The sequence below is a fragment of the Juglans regia genome, chromosome 6, assembly GCF_001411555.2.
Source record: "Juglans regia cultivar Chandler chromosome 6, Walnut 2.0, whole genome shotgun sequence".
In the NCBI taxonomy this organism is placed as follows: Eukaryota; Viridiplantae; Streptophyta; class Magnoliopsida; order Fagales; family Juglandaceae; genus Juglans; species Juglans regia.
In genome coordinates, this window is record NC_049906.1 from 36,237,225 (window position 1) to 36,257,397 (window position 20,173).

The window sequence follows — 20,173 nt, forward strand, 5'->3', positions numbered from 1 at the left end:
TTCATCATCTCGGCGTCTCTTAGAAAGTTGGATACCATTCGATGAATCTATTAAGCACTCCCCAACTGTTAAGCTCTCATTCTCTTCATGCTTAGAGATTATGTGAACTCCACAACTTTTAAAGCCCGGTTCGCTCTCAAATATAAACCTTAGATTCTCTCCTGTTGGGTACCGTAGCCATTGCTCGTTAAATTCTGTGTCTCCTGTTGGGTACCGTAGCCTTTGCTTGATAGATTCTGGAAATGAGTAGTTTAGATATACAGGATTTGAGACTCTATCATACCAGTCTTCATGCCATGAGTAGTTTACAAGCCTGTTACTGTTTATAGAAACACAAAAATGGGGCGACACTTGTAAAATTCTGTAACTTCAAGAATGGGAAACAGAGAACTCAAAAAGTAAAAGAAAGATTGAAAACAAATTCAATGTGAATCTGTCATTAACTAGAATTAAATGAATATTACATTTACATCATTTCTATTTATAGACACGTATGCTAACTAACTTGACTGGACAGAAGATATTTACTTGGCACTCTAACTAGTTTATCTCATTTTCATTTGGACTTAATTTCACTGTCATTTGGAAATGTCTGTTGATCTTTTATGTTTTAGCTTCTATTGACTTCAACTCCAAAGCTTCAATTTGAGTTTGTATATTCCAACACCCCCCCTCAAGATGGGAATGTATATTGATCATTCCCATCTTGCGGATCAGATGATGGAAACAGAGGGAACCAAGTGGTTTAGTTAGAATGTCTGCCAACTGATGTTTGGATGGAATGTGAATGACCTTGATCAAACCTTCTTGCAATTTTTCTCGGACCAAATGGCAGTCTAGTTGGATGTGCTTTGTTCTTTCATGTTGGACAGGGTTTGATGCAATATCAGAAGCTGGTTTGCTGTCTGTATAAAGCAAAATAGCCTGTGGATGAGGGACTTTTAAGTCAGCTAGCAAGTAGATCAACCATTGTAGTTCACATGTGGTAGAGGCTAGAGCTCTGTATTCAGACTCAGCTGAGGATCGACTAACTGTTGGTTGTTTCTTTGATTTCCATGATATAAGAGAGTCACCAAGAAACACTGTAAAGCCAGTAATGCTCTTTCTGGTGTCAATACAACCACCCCAATCACTATCTGAGTAGGCTTTTAGATGAAGAGGGGAATGTGCATACAGAAAAATACCTTGGCCTGGTGTTGCTTTGATATACCTGAGGACCCTTTCAGCAGCTTGAAGATGATTACTACTAGGATTAGCCATGAACTGGCTTAGTGCTTGTACTGAGTAGGATAGGTTAGGTCTAGTTATAGTGAGGTACGATAATCTGCCCACTAATCTTATGTATTGTGCAGGATCTGTCAAAGGAGGAGATGAGTCATTTGCACTCAGCTTTAGTGAAGACTCCATAGGAAATGCCACAGGTTTACAACCTGAAAAACCACTATCTTGCAAGATATCTAAGGCATATTTTCGTTGGCATAAAGTTATGCCATTGGTTGATCGAGCTACTTCTATCCCCAAAATATACTTTAGTTCTCCCAAGTCTTTGATAGTGAAAGAGTCATGTAAGAACCTTTTGACAGTGACTATATCATCAAGATTATTAGAAGCAAGAATCACATCATCAACATAAATCAAGAGTGCTATAAAACTGTCTGAATTATGCTTGATGAATAGGGAGGAATCAGACTTCCCTTGAATAAAACCAAATTGAAGTAGAGAAGATGACAATTTGGAAAACCATTGTCTTGAGGCCTGCTTTAGACCATATAGGCTCTTTTTGAGTTTGCAAACTCTCGGATCAGTTGGTGAAGAATACCCCGGTGGTAGTTGCATATACACCTCTTCATTTAAATCTCCATGAAGAAAAGCATTGTTTACATCAAGTTGATGTAAATGCCAATTCTTAATGGCAGCAATGGATAACAATGTTCTCACTGTTGTCATTTTAGCTACAGGTGAGAATGTGTCAAAATAATCAAGGCCTTCTTGTTGGGTGTAGCCTTTTGCTACTAATCTAGCCTTGTATCTATCAATTGTGCCATTAGCTTTGAATTTAACACGATATACCCACTTACATCCAATTGCAATCTTATTTGGAGGTAATATTGCAAGTTCCCATGTTTTATTTAATTCAAGAGCTTTGATCTCATTTAAAATGGTTGCTTGCCAATGTGGATAAGAATTGGCTTGTTTGAATGTCTTAGGCTCAAAAGTATATGACAAAGCAGAAGTAAAAGCTGCATGTCTAGGTGACAACTTATGTGTTGAAAGGAAATGAGCAAGAGGGTATGGCTTACCAGAAGAAGGAATGCAGCAGCTGAAAGATTTTTGAGATGTTGAAGTAGATTGAGCCATATTACTATCATGAAAATGCTGCAAATATGAAGGAGGATTTCTTATTCTTTCAGATCTTCGAAGGCTTACAATTTTAGGATTAATCTGTGAAGTAAAAGGTGTTGGAATGGCAGAAGAAGGATTTTGTGAAGCTATAGATTCTGGAACTTCAGAAAATTGATTATGTGAAGTAGTAGGTTCTGGAATTGCAGAATGTGGATTTGGTGGAGTAATAGGTACTGTGAAGTCATGCATTGAAGGAAAATCAGGAAAAACAAAAGGTGTGTGAGTAGAGTTTGGAATAGAAGGAAAAACATTCTCATGAAATATGACATTTCTGGAAACAAAGATTTTAAGAGTAAGGAGATCAAGCACTTTATATCCCTTGATATTTGGTGGGTAACCAAGAAACAAGCATTTTGAGGCTCTTGGATGAAATTTACTTCGACTGGTATGGATTGTGCTGGCAAAACACAAACAGCCAAAGGCTTTAAGATAGTTATATGCAGGAGATTTATGAAAAATGAGAGCATATGGTGTGTTATTATCTAGCATAGATGAGGGGGTTCGATTTATGAGATGTGTTGCTGTCAATACACACTCAGTCCAGTATGTTAAAGGCAGTTTAGATTGAAAAAGGAGAGCTCTAGCAACATTTAGCAAATGTTGATGCTTTCTTTCAACTCTACCATTTTGCTCAGGAGTTTCTACACAAGATAGATGATGTATTATACCATTTTCTTGATAAAAAGAAGGCATATTGAATTCTTGGCCATTATCTATTCTAAATGTTTGTATTTGAGTACCAAACTGAGTTTGAGCATATGCAATGAAGTTGGCTAGTAAAACACAAGTTTCTGATTTTGCTTTCATAAGAAAAAGCCAAGTAAAACGTGTATGATCATCCACAATGGTAAGAAAGAATTTATAGCCAGAATGAGAGATAGTGGAGAATGGACCCCAAATGTCACAATGTACTAATTGAAAAGCTTTAATGGAATTGCTTTGTGATACAGGAAATGACAGTTTCTTTTGTTTTGCTAGAGGACAGATCTCACAAACATGTTTGTGAGATATTTTTACAGAAGAATCAATAGAACTAATGAGTTTTAGTTTCGCAGAAGATAAATGTCCCAACCGAAAATGCCACATGTTAGGACTAATGGTAGATGTGTTAGCCAAGAAAGAGCTGTTTGAATCAGGAATTTCCTTCTATGTAGCAGCAAAAAAATTGATGAGGTGGTATAGACCATTTATGACTTCAGCAAGCCCAATCATCCTCCATTTGCTGAGGTCCTGCAATACACATTTAGATTGAAAGAAAAACAAGTCAACATAATTTTCTTTAGTCAACCTGGAAGCAGAAATGAGATTGACATGAAAAGAGGGAACATAAAGAGCATTATGTAAAATTAAATCAGGGGAGACTTTAACAGTACCGGTAAAACTGATGGGAACTGAATGACCATTTGGTAAATGGACTTAAGAGGGTTTGTTTGGGATTTTTATGGATGTGAATAGATGAGGAGAACAGATCATGTGATCTGTTGCTCCAGTATCTAATATCCAAGGAGAGATGTGATTTGAGGAGGCATTAGCTAAACAAAGGATGGGGTTATTACCTTATGTAGAGGCAGTGTTAACTGCAGGATTAGGATTGATAGAAGAAGTGGATAGGCTATTTGCAAGAGTGATCAAATTCTGTATTTGCTCTTAAGAAAAAAATATAGTTGGGTTGTTTAAGTTTTGCTCCATAGAAGATGCAATGTTTGCATTGGGCAATCGTGTAGAATTAATTCTCTTTCCTCGAGGCCCTTTCCATCCTGGTGGATAGCCTATAAGCTAGAAACACTTATCCACAAGATGTCCAGAGAATCCACAATGGGAACAGATGACATCTGATTTGCCTTTGACTTTGCTGAACTTAACAACATTGGAATAAGTTTGTGTAGATGGCTGTGCAGCAACCATAGCATGAGAATCAAGGGGGATATGCACTGCATTAGTTAAGGAACGTTGACTCTTTTCTTGTATCAATAAAGAGAAAACTTTGCCCATTGATGGTAATGGAGAAAGAAGCAATAGTTGGCTTCGAATTGCTAAAAAAGAATCATGCAGACCAATCAAGAATTTCATGATATAGTCAGCTTGTTGTTGATCAGCAAGGTTCTTCAACACTGCACAGGTACACTTTTCCAAAAATCCACAATTACAAGTTGGAAGGGGACAATAACTAATATATTCATCCCATAGTGCTTTGAAAGCACTAAAATACTCAGTGACTGAATTTGAGACCTGAGAAATAGAACTTAAGGATTTTTCTAAGGCAAATACTCTTGGACCATCACTACGCAGGTATCGAATCTTTAATTCATTCCAGATGTCAGCAGCACTATTGAAATAAAGAAGACTACCTCGAATCTCCTTTTCAATGAAATTCATTAGCCAAGAAAGCACAAGATTGTTGGCTCGCAACCAAGTAGTCTTAAGTCGAGAATTAGTAGAACTAGGCTTAGGCAAAATCCCATCGATGAAGGAAACTTTGTTCTTGACTATGAGAGCAATTGTGATGGACCAACTCCAAGCCACATAGTTGTCACCAGAAAAAATTTCAGATACAAGAAGAGCTCTAGGATTATCAGATGGATGCAAGTAGTAGTAACTTGAGGAATCATCAGATGGATTCCCCAAAGGAGGAGAAGAATTTTGAGAAGAATTATTAGAGGATTCTACCATAGAAGCAGAAGAAAGAAAACAAGAATTGTGTAAAAAATAAAGAAGGTAGCAGAATGTTTATAGACGATGATACCATGTAAAATTCTGTAACTTCAAGAATGGGAAACAGAGAACTCGAAATGTAAAAGAAAGATTGAAAACAAATTCAATGTGAATCTGTCATTAACTAGAATTGAATGAATATTACATTTACATCATTTCTATTTACAGACACGTATGCTAACTAACTTGACTGTACAGAAGATATTTACTTGGCACTCTAACTAGTTTATCTCATTTTCATTTGGACTTAATTTCACTGTCATTTGGAAATGTCTGTTGATCTTTTCTGTTTAGCTTCTCTTGACTTCAACTCCAAAGCTTCAATTTGAGTTTGTATATTCCAACAACACTCCTGAACACGAGTGAAAACTTTTTCTAAGAACAACACAGAAAACAATTCCTATGATTTTACCCAAATACAAGGGCCCATGAATATCCAATTCACAGGAATGATCACCATTTGAAGTTTCCTTAGTATGGCTAAACCAATCTGGAATCTTATTCCCTGGAAATGTAATACCACATGAATGGTCTTGAATATGTTCCTGTTAAACATACATCACATATTTTCATATACAAGCACAAGGCAATCTGCAAAACACAAACACCTACAAAAAAACACACAACGAAATACAGTCATACCTCAAGAAATGAAGGATTTGGCTCCAGACTCCCTATATTTACATCCAATTTATGGAAACTAGTCAAATCAATCCATCTTAGCTCTCGCAAGCCACATGTATAGAATGGAAATTTTGTTGATACTTCTGGGAATCTTTCCAAGGAGTGACATTTATAAGCATCTAACTCTTGTATATTTGGTGGAAGATGTAGAATTTCTTGAAGTTTCTTGCATCCATACAATTTGAGAATCCTCAAATTAACAAAGCTTTCAATGCTCGGAGGAAGGCTGACAATTGCACTTTTAGATAGATCTAACTCTTGCAAAGTGGATGAGCAATAAAATGAAAAGTCATCAAGATACTAATTAAGAGCTGTCAAGATATTTGTTAGGCGCAACGTTTTAAGCCGAATGAGGTAGCCAGCAAGATTTGTATGAATAAGGAGAGAGAGACCCTTTAGAACTTGCAAGTGAGGAATGCTGATTGGGAGACGCACCAGGTCCTTGCTACCTTCTATAGATAAATGTTCAATCCCAGTGAAGCATCCATTAATGGATGAATACCGTTCATCTTCTTTAAGCATTATAGAGTAGTCACTAAGACAAAGCTCCTTTTGATTTTGCAACTGATGAACGCATTGTTCCAGATATAGCGATAGCAAATTAAGCGCAGGAGTGAGGTACCCAATGGATGAAGGCCATTCTTTTATTGGAGTGCCCTCCAACTGAATGTAACTTAAAATTTCCATTCTACACTCGATTTGTGGAAAGTTTTGAAGTTTTGAGCAATGCCAAAGTTCAAGGTTTCTTAGAGATCTCAACTTGAGATGCCTTGGAAAACTCTTCAGGGTAAGGCATCTATAAAGATTCAAACTAACAAGCTTATCCAGGAATCCAACAGAATCATGAACTTCAACTAAATTTTCACACATCTCAATATCCAATCTCTCTAAATTTGAGCAACTCGAAAAATCTGGGATATTGGTTAAGAACTTACACTTAGAAAATTTCATTACCGTCAAGTTTTGTTCAAAAACAAAAAATATGTATATTGACCCTGAGGAAGTTCACATGATCACATCAGTTTAAAGAAGGGAAATATTGAAAGTACTAATTGTACCTTAAATTTCCAGCAATTGATCTCCTTGATGTGGCCTTCATGCATTTTAAAAACAACAAGCTTCTCTCCATGAAAATTGGATGGCAAAGATTGTAAAGGACAGTTTGACCAATCAATTACTCTTAACTCATTAGAAAGATAACTAAGTACTCCTCCAGAAAAGCATGCACCCCGGCTTATAAAATATCTGAGTCTTTTCATCTTTGCAAATGCTTTGGGACTCAAGCGTATCATGTCATCATGATTATGACCCTCAGGTAGAACCACTTTTATCCCCTCAACATTGTTTGTTCCCTAATGAGACAATTCATAAGAGTGCCAGTAAAATCATATCATTAAAGTCTTTGTTTATAAGCACTTATTAAGATTATAATATCAAAATTATAATATCCATTATTCTCCAAAAGTATTTAATCACCGTCAAAATTTTCTTTTTTTAAATTTACTTGTCATTATTAACTATTCATTCATATAAGACAAGGCAATATACTCTTGATTAAAAAAAACTCATTCTTGTCTTTGAAAATGGATGATTATATATCTTTAAAGACATTGGATGAAGGACATTTAAGTATGATGATTTAATGATTCCCCTGATTAGTTAAATATATTACTTTAAGTTGGAAATATAAAGAAAGATCACATTATCTATCGATACATATATGATATTTTATTTAATATGCAGTTCTTTATCATTTGTTATGAAAATAAATTCAACATTGTTCATGTAAGTTTCACCAATAAAAAGTGTTTAATTGAAAGAGCTTTTAATCTAAGAACTTGCTGCATTTTCCTCTAGTACATGGCGAATATCTTCATAAAACCATAATCTACTACCTGCGCCTGGTTCTTTGGGTGATTCCTTTCGAACAATTTCTCTGCCCATGTCTTGTAGCAAGTCGTGCATCCAAATAAAAGACCCAGCAGTGATAAGACGCTTGTCTATAAGCTTCGGGATACCATAATTAGGATGAAAATGACAACTCTTAAATATTTTCATGACATCAGCCGAAGGTTCTCCTTTGAAGAAACATGCAATATCAAGAAACATGTCCTTCTCATGTTCTTCTAGTCCATCATAACTTACTTGAAGTACACTCTGAATATTTTTGTCGGGTATTTGTTTATATTCATCCAATGCACTTTCCCATTCACAAATGGTTTTATCTTTCAGATTTGAACCCAACACTGTTAAAGCTAGTGGAAGACCTTAGGCATATTGCATGACTTGTTTAAAGACTTCCGCATAACTGTCAAGTGGTTCGTCTTTCTCGAAAGCATGCAAGCTAAAGAGCTTACAAGCTTCATTGTTTGCCAAAATCTTCAACTTGAATTTTGAATCAACTTTAGAGATATTTAATAAATGTTGATCTCTTGTTGTTACGATGATTCTACTTCCTAGACCAAACCATTTACAATCTCCAGCTAATGTTTCTAGTTGTTTCAACTCATCCACATCATCTAGAATTAGGAGAACCCTTTTAGAGTGAAGTCTATGGCTATTCACATTGATGCCTCTATGAAAATCACGAACATCCAAATTTTCTCCCAAGATCTCATATAGAAGTGTATTTTGTAGCCGAATCAAACATATTGAGGATAAGTACACATAAAAAAGAATCAGTTAATATGCATTATTCATATATATAAAAGGTTCAGATGTATATATCTCTACATCTAACAAGACAACAAGTAGTATGATGTGGCCCAAAAGAAGGTAGAAATTAGGGATTTATTAAAAAATGGACCACATTATGCAAAAAGTGAAAAATCACATTTTTCTGGTGGAAACTTGAATGGTTTTATAATGTCTTTTAAGTTTTCTTTTATACATAATTCTATGTAAACCTATAAATATCTTAATTTTAGTACATTACATGCTACCATATTAATGTAGCATCCAATATTGTAATGTTATCATTAGACATCTTTATGGAGGATTTGGCATATGATTCCTTTTAATTCACATGCATTTTGTGGAAGAAATATAATTTATAAATCTTAAGGTGTGGTACCCTTTTTGAAAAAATATCAAATTTGATATCCATATGAAAAAATACGTTTTTTAATAGTGAACCCTATTTTTTTTTCAAAATGAATACACAAAATTTGAGCACTCTAAAATTGTATCAAACAGACGAAAGGAGTTCACAAATACAGTAAAGATATAAAAAGCAAAGAAGTCGTTTTTGTTCAAAGACAAACTGCATCAAAAATGAAGAAAAAAAATAGATTAAATTCCAAATTCTAACCTCAAATTCAGCTCCATCAGCCGACTGAGAAGTAGAAATCCCCTGCAAAGCTTTGACGGATCGACCGAAAAACTCATCATTCCATTAACAAGTCTACCAAAACAGAAGAGAGGCCAAAACAAGCATAACTGCACGCTGATCGTTCTTGGAGAACTGATGGGAAGAAAGAGGCAATACGAATTCCAAACGAGACTCGAGAAACCACCCATTGAAACTATGAATTCTGCTATTATTATTTTCTACTGGTGTAACAGAACCATATTATAGTACCTAGTAATCAAAAGATGCATCTAGAATATCTGGAAATTCTACCGGTATCTCACTATCCTTTTCTCGAATAGCCTCCACAAATGAACTCACAGATGACGAAGCTTCTGACCTGTTGTTTGTTTGAGCTCCACTTGTGGATCCAAAATCAAATGTCTCAAAACCACCCTCATGTCCAATTTGATTTAGGCCATTATAATTAACAGTATCATAGTTTAACTGGGGTGTTTGCTCGAGAGTTGAAGGGTAATTGGTTGGCGACGAGACTCCCTTGAAGTAGAGATCTTGTTGTTCCTGAAAGCCCGAACAGAGAACAAGTTCTCACTGATGAACTCCCTCCAATCGAAGGAAGAAGATGGTGTGATTTGGGCGTGAGATGGCTGGCAAGAATACGATTGTGGCGAGCCTATCTGTGTTGCATTTGAATTGCCCAAGTTTTGAGAGCGTCTCTTGTGTTGTGGATACCCGTTGAATTCCAATTTGCTGTCTTCATCATCTCGGCATCTCTTAGAAAGTTGGATACCATTCGAAGAATCTACTGAGTGCTCCCCAACTGTTAAATTCTCATTCTCTTCAAGTTTATAGATTATGTGAACTCCGCAACTTTTAAACATCACTGCTTCTTCATTACAATAAAATCTAAACCTCAGATTGTCTCCTGTTGGGTACCGCAGCAATTGCTCGATACATTTTGGAAATGAGTAATTTAGATATACATGATTCCCTCCATATGATAAGCAAAAATCTTTTTCTACAAGCATGTTACCGTTTATAGAAACACAAATACATGAGAAAGGGGGGTCATTCAGGTCGGCTCCAAGAACAGCACAGAAAACAATTCCTATGATTTCTTCCGAATACAAGGGCCCACTAATATTCAATTCACAAGAATCATCACCATTTGAAATCTCCTTAGTATGGCTAAACCAATCTGGAATCTTATTCCCTGGAAATATAATACCACATGAATGGTCCTGAATCTGTTCCTGTTAAACATGTACCACATATTTTCATGAACACGTACAAGCCAATCCGCAAACACAAACACCTAAAAAAAAAACATAGAGAAATACAGACATACCTCAACAAATGAAGGATTTGGCGCCTGACTCCCTATATTTGCATCTAATTTATGGCAATTGGCCAAATAAATCCATCTTAGCTCTCGCAAGCCACATGTATAGAATTGAAATTTTGTTGATACTTCTGGGCATCTTTCCAAGGAGCGACACTCACTAGCATCTAACACTTGTATATTTGGTGGAAGATGTAGAATTTCTTGAAGTTTCTCGCAATTCATCAATATGAGAATCCTCAATTCAACAAATCTTTTAATGCTCGGAGGAAGGCTGACAATAGCACTCATAGATAGATCTAACTCTTGCAAAGTGGATGAGCAATAAAATGAAAAGTCCTCAAGGTACCAATAAACCGACAACGGGAATAATTCAGCACTTGATTCTAGTTCAGACCTTTCAATCGTTCTGGATGCTAGGCGTAACTTTTTAAGCCCAGTGTGGTACCAAATGGATGAAAGTATTTCTTCTATTGCAAGATTTGTATAATTATCGAGATAAAGAGTCTTTAGATGTTGCAAGTGAGCAACACTAATTGGGAAACGCATCAGGCCCTTGCAGCCTTCTATAGATAACACTTCAATCCCAGTGAAGCATCCACTAATGGATGAAGCTACTTCTTCTATTCCAAGATTTATAAAGTCATTGAGACAAAGCACTCTTAGATTTTGCAACTGATGAATGCTACTGGGAAGATGCATAAGTTTTGTGCAGCTTCTCAGGGATAAGAAATCAAGCGCAGGAGTGAGGTACCCAATGGATGAAGGCAATTCTTTTATTGCAGTGCCGTCTAATACCATGTGAGTTAAACGATCCATTTTACACTCCATTTCTGGAAAGTTTTGAAGTTTTTTGCAAAACATAAGTTCAAAGATTCTTAGAGACCTCAACTTGAGACACCTTGGAAAACTCTTCAGGTCGGAGCATTCTCGAAGACTCAAACTAACAAGCTTATCCAGGAATCCAACAGAATCATGAACTTTAACTAAATTTTCACACATCACAATGTCCAATCTCTTTAAATTTGAGCAACTTGAAACATCTGGGATATTGGTTAAGAACTTGCACTCACAAAATTTCATTACTGTCAAGTTCTGTTGAAAAACAACTAATATGTATATATATTAACCTCGAGGAAGTTCACATGATCACGTGAGTTTAAAGAAAGGAAATATTGAAAGTACTAATTGTACCTTAAATTTCCTGCAAATGATCTCCTTGATGCGGCCTTCATACATTTTAAAAACAACAAGCTTCTCTCCACGAAAATTGGATGGCAAAGATTGTAAAGGACAATTTGACCAATCAATTACTCTTAACTCATTAGAAAGATAACTAAGTACTCCTCTAGAAAAGCATGCACCTCGGCTTATAAAATATCTGAGTCTTTTCATCTTTGCAAACGCTTTGGGACTCAAGCGTATCATGTCATATGATTATGACCCTCAGGTAGATCCACTTTTATCCCCTCAACAATGTTTGTTCCCTAATGAGACAATTCATAAGAGTGCCAGTAAAATCAGATCATTAAAATCTTTGTTTATAAGCACATATTAAAATTATAATATCAAAACTATAATATCCATTATTCTCCAAAAGTATTTAATCACCGTCAAAATTTGTCTTTTTTCAAATTTACTTGTCATTATTAACTATTCATTTATATAAGACAAGGCAATATACTCTTGATTAAAAAAACTCACTATTGTCTTTGAAAAGGGATGATTATATATCATTAAAGACGTTGGATGAAGGACATTTAAGTATGATGATTTAATGATTCCCCTAATTGGTTAAATATATTACTTTAAGTTGGAAATATAAAGAAAGATCACATTATCTATCGATACATATATGATATTTTATTTAATATGCAGTTCTCTACCATTTCTTATGAAAATAAATTCAACACTTTTCTTGTAAGTTTCACCAGTAAAAAGTGTTCAATTGAAAGAGCTTTTAATCTAAGAACTTACTGTATTTTCCTCTAGTACATGGCGAATATCTTCATGAAACCATAATCTACTACGTGCACCTAGTTCTTTGGATTCCTTTCGGACAATTTCTTTGCCCATGTCTTGTAGCAAGTCGTGCATCCAAATCTCATTCAAATAATTATCAGTGATGAGACACTTTTCTATAAGCTTCGGGATACCATAACTAGGATGGAAATGGCAACTCTCAAATATTTTCATGACATCAGCCAAAGGTTCTCCTTTAAAGAAACATGCAATATCAAGAAACATGTCCTTCTCATGTTCTTCTAGTCCATCATAACTTACTTGAAGTACACCCTGAATATTTTTGTCGGGTATTTGTTTATATTCATCCAATGCACTTTCCCATTCACGAATGGTTTTATCTTTTAGATTTGAATCCAACACTGTTAAAGCTAGTGGAAGACCTTGAGCATATTGCATGACTTGTTCAAAGACTTCCGCATAACCATCAAGTGGTTCTTCTTTCTTGAAAGCATGCAAGCTAAAGAGCTTACGAGCTTCATCATTTGCCAAAATCTTCAACTCATATTTTGAATCAACTTTAGAGATATTTAATAAATGTTGATCTCTTGTTGTTACGATGATTCTACTTCCTGGACCAAACCATTTACGATCTCCAGCTAATGTTTCTAGTTGTTTCAACTCATCCACATCATCTAGAATTAGGAGAACCCTTTTAGAGTAGAGTCTATGGCTAATCACATTGATGCCTCTGTCAAAATCACGAACATCCAAATTTTCTCCCAAGATCTCAAATAGAAGTTTATTTTGTAGCCGAATCAAACCTTTTTCTTGTTTTGAAATTTCTCTAATGTTTTTCAAGAAACAACTTCCTTCAAATTTATGAGAAATCCTATTATAGATATCTTTTGAAATTGTTGTCTTACCAATTCCACCAGTTCCGAATATGCCAATCATGCAGACAAAATCATTTCTTTCCATACTTAAATGCTGATAAATGTCTCGTACACGCGATTCTATTCCAACTGGATGCTCAGCAACTTTAAGAAATGTACGATTTGCCACTTTTGAGTCCACCCATTTAATGATGTCCTGAATAAACTCTGATTCATTCCTATTAATATAAAAAAAAAAAGAAATTTAAAGAGTTAAGACTTTTCACATAAATACACACATAAAGATGATTTAGTAACAACATCGTTTTTTCTTTTTCTCTCCATTACAAAATAACTGTAGTAGATTACCATGTCGAAGATAACTTTTCTTCTTGCTCGTGCTCTTCTCCGACTTACATTTTTCATTCTTTATATGAATTATTAAACATTTTAACTACTTTTTTGTTCCATTCTCGAATTTGTCCCTCCCTTAATTTTGAAAAGATTTCAATTTGTATTTTTTCACGTTCTTTTATTATGTTTCTCCTATAAACTTCATGTGAAATTAATGTGGTAGTACGATATTAAATCCCTCAATAAGAAAAGATTTATAATTTAAGTATGGTATGCATAAAACTCAAAGCCAAAAACACTAATAAATATCAAATAGTTCTGCATGGCACCATATGATCTTCATAGATTTGCAAACTCTCGTATTTGGGATTTGTCTAAATTTTCCCCATAAACTTCTCTTTAACATCATATATAAACATATATATAAGCACAGCTCATAGAAGTACCTGTCCCCTAATTCGAGTCCGGACAAATTGGCTACTTTTTCCAAAGCCGCCTCCCACTTTGTGACCTTTACTTCATCCTTCAACTTATATCTAAGTTTGGCAAATGCTTCTCCAAAACTACCTTTTTGATGTTCTACCTCTGACGGATCTGCGTCGTAGAACAGGGGTAGAATAATTTGTTTTACCGTTTCCTTACACTCAAGGATCTTCAATAGCTCATCTAAACACCATTGGGACTCTGCATAGTTCTTAGAGAGTACAATGATAGAAATCATTGATCCTTCAATTGCTTTGGAAAGTTCTGACGAAATTTCCTCTCCTCTTTCGAGATTGTTGTCTATGTAAGTGTTGATTCCCCTTTAATGCAAAGCATGGTATAGATGAGAAATAAAGTTTTGGCGAACATCCTCACCTCTAAAACTCAAGAATACATCGTGAGTCCATCTACGAATGGAAGAAGAAGAGAATGAGAGAGAGAAAGAAGCTCTTAATTGAAACGCCATGGAAAAAGTGCTCATCCTCTGATCTGTATGCGAGATTAATTAGTATTCACCAAGAGGTCCAATTATAGAGTAGTTATTGCAAATAAATAATAATAGAGAAGTGGGTCAAACTTGTCGGCAACTTCTTAGGATATACCAAAAGTCTAAAGTCTATTGAATATTAACGGTTTTGAACTTAAGTCAACTTTCACCTATTTATACGGCTTTGACGAAAATGACTTCAACGTAAAGCAAACGTCCAGGATACGTACCCACTTATAATTTGTCTCATTAATTTGATAAAAGTTGGAAAGATAAGGATCAGTAAAAGTTCAAAGTTAAAACTTAGGTCTAATTTTTAACCCAAATTATGGAACTAAAAAGGAACCAAACTTTTTATTCCTAGGCAAGACTTCGATTCTTTTGGCTCTCATGCATCTTAATTCTTTTGAGAAAGCTCTTTGTCGACACCCAAATCTGTTTTAATGAAGTTGCGTGGGAAGTTTCTTGCTAAGCCAACTTGCAATACCATTTACACGGTTTTGAATTGAATAATTAGTCCTTCCACGCGTCAATTAAACAAACGTCAAAATCAAACACCGGCCATTAAGATTGTTCTATTGAATTTCTTGTATGAACTTTAGACTTTTGGAATCTCTTGACGTGGGAGCATTGATCATGATTTATGATCACATCAAAGGAAATTAATTAGGACGTTGGCCCAAAAAATTAAATATGGCTGATGTCGAAAGAAGGCAATGCTTTTACATCTGATCAGAGGAAAGTTCTCCACTGGTGTTACAATAAGTTTCTATATGATGCAATCTAGCATTGTAAAAAAATAAAATTCAGCACTCATCTGTGTGCTAATTAAAATCCTATCAGGCATGTGAATGGGGGAAATAGAAAGGAGGGGCTGCTTATAAAATGCTTATTCTTCAGTGAAGGGAACTTGACTTAACAGCGAGATGGAATTTATATAAATATAAGTATTCTACCATATTCTAGTTTCACCCAATAAACAGCGGGTTGGATGATTTTCAACCCGACGTTAAGTTGAAACCGACTTTGACAGGTGGGTCGGATTGGATCTATCAATGATATATAAAAAATGATATAAACATAAAATACACAAAAGTGTCAATGTATATATGAGGGAGGCTGATCATGTTGGATGCTGAATTTATATATATATATATATATGTTTTTTTTTTAAAACAAATACACACAAAATGCAGCGAAATTTCAAGTAATATGCATTATTCATATATATAAAAAGTTCAGCTGCATATATCTCTATATCTAACAAGACAATTACATGTAGCATAATGTGGCCCAAAAGAACGTAGAAATTAGGGGCACTAATTTATGATAGAGAAAACGGGTTAATTCGCTCCGAAAGAATCATGTATTGCTTCGTATGGATCCTGTATAGTTCCAGACTTCCCGTGGAAGGAAAAGAACATCAATCTTCCAAATGTGTCTCAGACTCTCAGGAGCGTATTTCCCTTCACCATTGTCTGTCCATACTTACCCATCACCTGAAATCCCCACATCTTTTCATTTTATTTAAAGTAAATTAAATCCATTTGAGATGCAAACATATATGCAAGCGGTGTTTAGATGAAAATTTAATTTTAAATCACCATCCAAGAAACAAATTAATGGTTATAAGTAAATGAACAAGGTGAAAAGGTTACAAGCTATTTATGTTCCAAATCCATGCTTGTACCAAGTCAAAGCTCTAGCTTCCATTCTACCTTTGGCTCCCCAGTCCTTGATCTCCACTTGATCTGGAAGTTTCGTTAGCATTGGCTAAATTAGGTCTTAAACATCATATTTCATTGTAAAGTATACAAATTTGTATAACATATAGGGGAGATGGGGGTCACGGAGATGCAAGTAAATTTGGAAGATGGATGCAAAGCTTTATTTGTAGTGACCGAAATCCCGAATCGTGTTTCAGCTTTAAGATGTGGTACCCTTTTAGAAAAAATAACAAATTTGAAATCCAATATGAAAAAATATGTTTTTTTAATAGTGAGCCATACTATTTTCAAAATGAGCACACAAAGCTTGCAGACTCTAAAATTGTATCCAACAGACGAAAAGAGTTCACAAATACAGATAATTGAATAAAGATATAAAAAGCAAAGAAGTCATTTATGTTCAGAAACAAGCAGCATCAAACACGAAGAAAAAAAAACAGATTAAATTCTAAATTCTAACCTCAAATTCAGCTCCTTCAGTTGACTGAGAAGTAGAAATCACCTACAAAGCTTTGACAGAACGACCTCAAAACTCATCATTCCATTAACAAGTCTACTAAAACACAAGAGAGTCCAAAACAAGCATACCTGCATGCTGATCATTCTTGGACCACCGATGCGAAGAAAGAGGCAATAGGAATTCCAAACGAGACTCGAGAAACCACCCATTGAAACTATGAATTATACTACCTAGTAATCAAAAGATACATCTAAAATATCTGGAAATTCTGCTAGCATCTCACTGTCCTGTTCTCGAATAACCTCCACAAATGAACTCAAAGATGATGAAGCTTCTGACCTGTTGTTTGTTTGAGCTCCACTTGTGGACTCAAAATCAAATGTCTCAAAACCACCCTCATGTCCAATTCGGTTTAGGCCATTATAATTCCCAGTAGCATAATTTAACTGAGGTGTTTGCTCTAGATTTGAAGGGTAATTGGTTGGTGACAAGACTCCCCTGAAGTAGAGATATTGATGTTGCTAAAAGCCCGGACAGGGAAGAGGTTCACTGGGGAACTCACTCCAACCGAAGGAAGAAGATGGTGTGATTTGTGCTTGAGATGGCTGGCAAGAATACGAGTGTGACGAGCCCAACTACGTTGCATTTGAATTGCCCAAGTTTTGAGAGTGCCTCTTGTGTTGTGGGTACCCGTTCAATTCCAAGTTGTAGTCTTCATCATCTCGGCGTCTCTTAGAAAGTTGGATACCACTCGATGAATCTACTGAGCACTCCCCAACTGTTAAATTCTCATTCTCTTCATGCTTATAGATTATGTGAACTCCGCAACTTTTAAACATCACTTTATAAGAACCACAATAAAATCTAAACCTCAGATTGTCTCCTGTTGGGTACCGCAGCAATTGCTCGATACATTCTGGAAACGAGTAATTTAGATATACATGATCTGGGCCTCCATATAAGTAAAACCTTGCTTCTACAAGCACGTTGCCATTTATAGAAACACAAATACCAGAGAAGGGTCCCAAGGGGTAATCTGAGTCAGATCCAAGAACAGCACAAAAAACAATTCCTATGATTTCTTCCAAATACAAGGGACCACTAATATCCAATTCACAAGAATCATCACCATTTGAAATCTTCTTAGTATGGCTAAACCAATCTGGAATCTTATTCCCAAGAAATATAATACCACATGAATGGTCCTGAATATGTTTCTGTTAAATTGTACCACATATTTTCATGAACACAAGGCAATCCATAAACACAAACACCTACAAAATAAGAAACACAAAGAGAAATACAGACATACCTCAACAAATGAAGGATTTGGCACCTGACTCCCTATATTTGCAACCAATTTATGGCAACCAGACAAGTCAATCCATCTTAGCTCTCGCAAGCCACATGATGTATAGAATTGGAATTGTGTTGATACTTCTGGGAATCGTTCCAAGGAGAAACACTCTCTGGCATATAACTCTTGTATATTTGGTGGAAGATGTAGAATTTCTTGAAGTTTCTCACAATGGCACAATCTGAGAATCCTCAATTCAACATATGTTTTAATGCTCGGAGGAAGGCTGACAACAGCACTCAAAGATAGATCTAACTCTTGCAAAGTGGATGTGCAATAAAATGAGAAGTCGTCAAGATACCAATAAAGTGACTACAATAGTTGTCGTCGTAATTTAGCACTTGATTCTGGTTCAGACCTCTTAATCGTTCTGGATGAAGTTAGCTGTGAATGTTTAAGCCCAATGGGGTACCCAAAGGATAAACCTATTTCTTCTTTTGCATGATTTGTACAATTTTTTACAGAAAGACTCTTTAGATGTTGCGAGTGAGAAACACTAGTTGGGAGACACATCAGGTCCTTGCAGCCTTCTATATATAAATGTTCAATCCCAAGGAAGCATCCATTAATACAGTCACTGAGAAAAAGCACCTTTAGATTTTGCAACTGATGAATGCTACTGGGGAGACATAAAAGTTTTGTGCATTGTCCCAAAAGTAACTCTTTTAGCGCAGGAGTGAGGTACCCAATCGATGAAGGCAATTCTTTTATTGGAGTGCCCCATAATGAGATGCAACATAAATATTCCATTATACACTCAATTTCTGGAAAGGTTTGAAGTTTTGAGCAATTAAAAAGTGTAAGGACTTCTAGAGATCTCAACTTGAGACGCCTTGGAAAACTCTTCATGTTGGAGCATTGATAAAGACGCAAACGAGCAAGCTTATCCAGGAATCCAACAGAATCATGAACTTCGACTAAATTTTCACAATCCATAATATCCAATTCCTTTAAACTTGAGCAACTCGAAAGATTTGAGATTTTGGTTAAGAACTTACACTCAAAAAATCTCATTCTCGTCAAGTTCTGTTGAAAAATAACAAATATGTATATTAACCCTGAGGAAGTTTACATCACGACTTTAAAGAAGGAAATATTGAAAGTAATAATTGTACCTTAAATTGCCCACTAATCTCCTGGATGCAGCCTCTATATAGTTTGAAATCAAAGAGCTTCTCTCCACGGAAATTGGATGGCAAAGATTGTAAAGGACAGTTTGACCAATCAAGCACTCTTAATTCATTAGAAAGATAATCAAGTGATCTTCCAGAAAAGTATGCACCATGGCTTTTAAAAAATCTGAGTCTTTTCATCTTTGCAAATGATTTGGGACTCAAGCGTATCATGTCATGATCATTGCCCTCAGGCAGAATCACTTCTATCCCCTCAACATTGTTTGTTCCCTAATAAGACAATTCATAAATTTGCCAGTAATGTCAAATCGTTAAAATCTTTATTTATAAGCACTTGTTAAAATTATAATATCAAAACTATAATATCCATTATTATCCAAAAGTATTTAATCACCATCAAAATATCTATTTTTTCAAATTTACTTGACATTATTAACTATTCACTCATATAAGATAAGGCAATATACTCATGATTAAAAAAACTCATTCTTGTATTTGAAAAGGGATGATTATATATATTTAAAGACGTTGGTTGAAGGACAATGATTCCCCTAATAAGTTAAATACATTACTTTAGGCTGGAAATATAAAGAAAGACCACATTATTGCCAAAATCTTCAACTCCTATTTTGAATCAACTTTAGAGATATTTAATAAATGTTGATCTCTTGTTGTTACGATGATTCTACTTCTTGGACCAAACCATTTACGATCTCCAGCTAATGTTTCTAGTTGTTTCAACTCATCCACATCATCTAGAATTAGGAGAACCCTTTTAGAGTAGAGTCTATGGCTAATCACGTTGATGCCTCTGTCAAAATCACGAACATCCAAATTTTCTCCCAACATCTCATATAGAAGTTTATTTTGTAGCCGAATCAAAC

At 35.3% G+C, this 20,173-nt stretch overlaps 1 protein-coding gene and 1 long non-coding RNA gene across 4 annotated transcripts in view; both read right to left on the minus strand.

Annotated features, from left to right (window-relative positions):
* Positions 1-20,173, minus strand: part of LOC108979448 (disease resistance protein RPV1-like) — a 59,903-nt gene that overhangs the window by 22,742 nt on the left and 16,988 nt on the right. The gene's annotated exons all lie outside the window — the stretch shown is intronic.
* LOC118348767 lies at positions 15,941-17,331 on the minus strand. Its single transcript, XR_004801773.1, has 3 exons — positions 16,800-17,331; positions 16,331-16,363; positions 15,941-16,111 (listed from the first exon to the last, which is right to left on the minus strand). It is a non-coding gene; the product is annotated as an uncharacterized LOC118348767 (long non-coding RNA).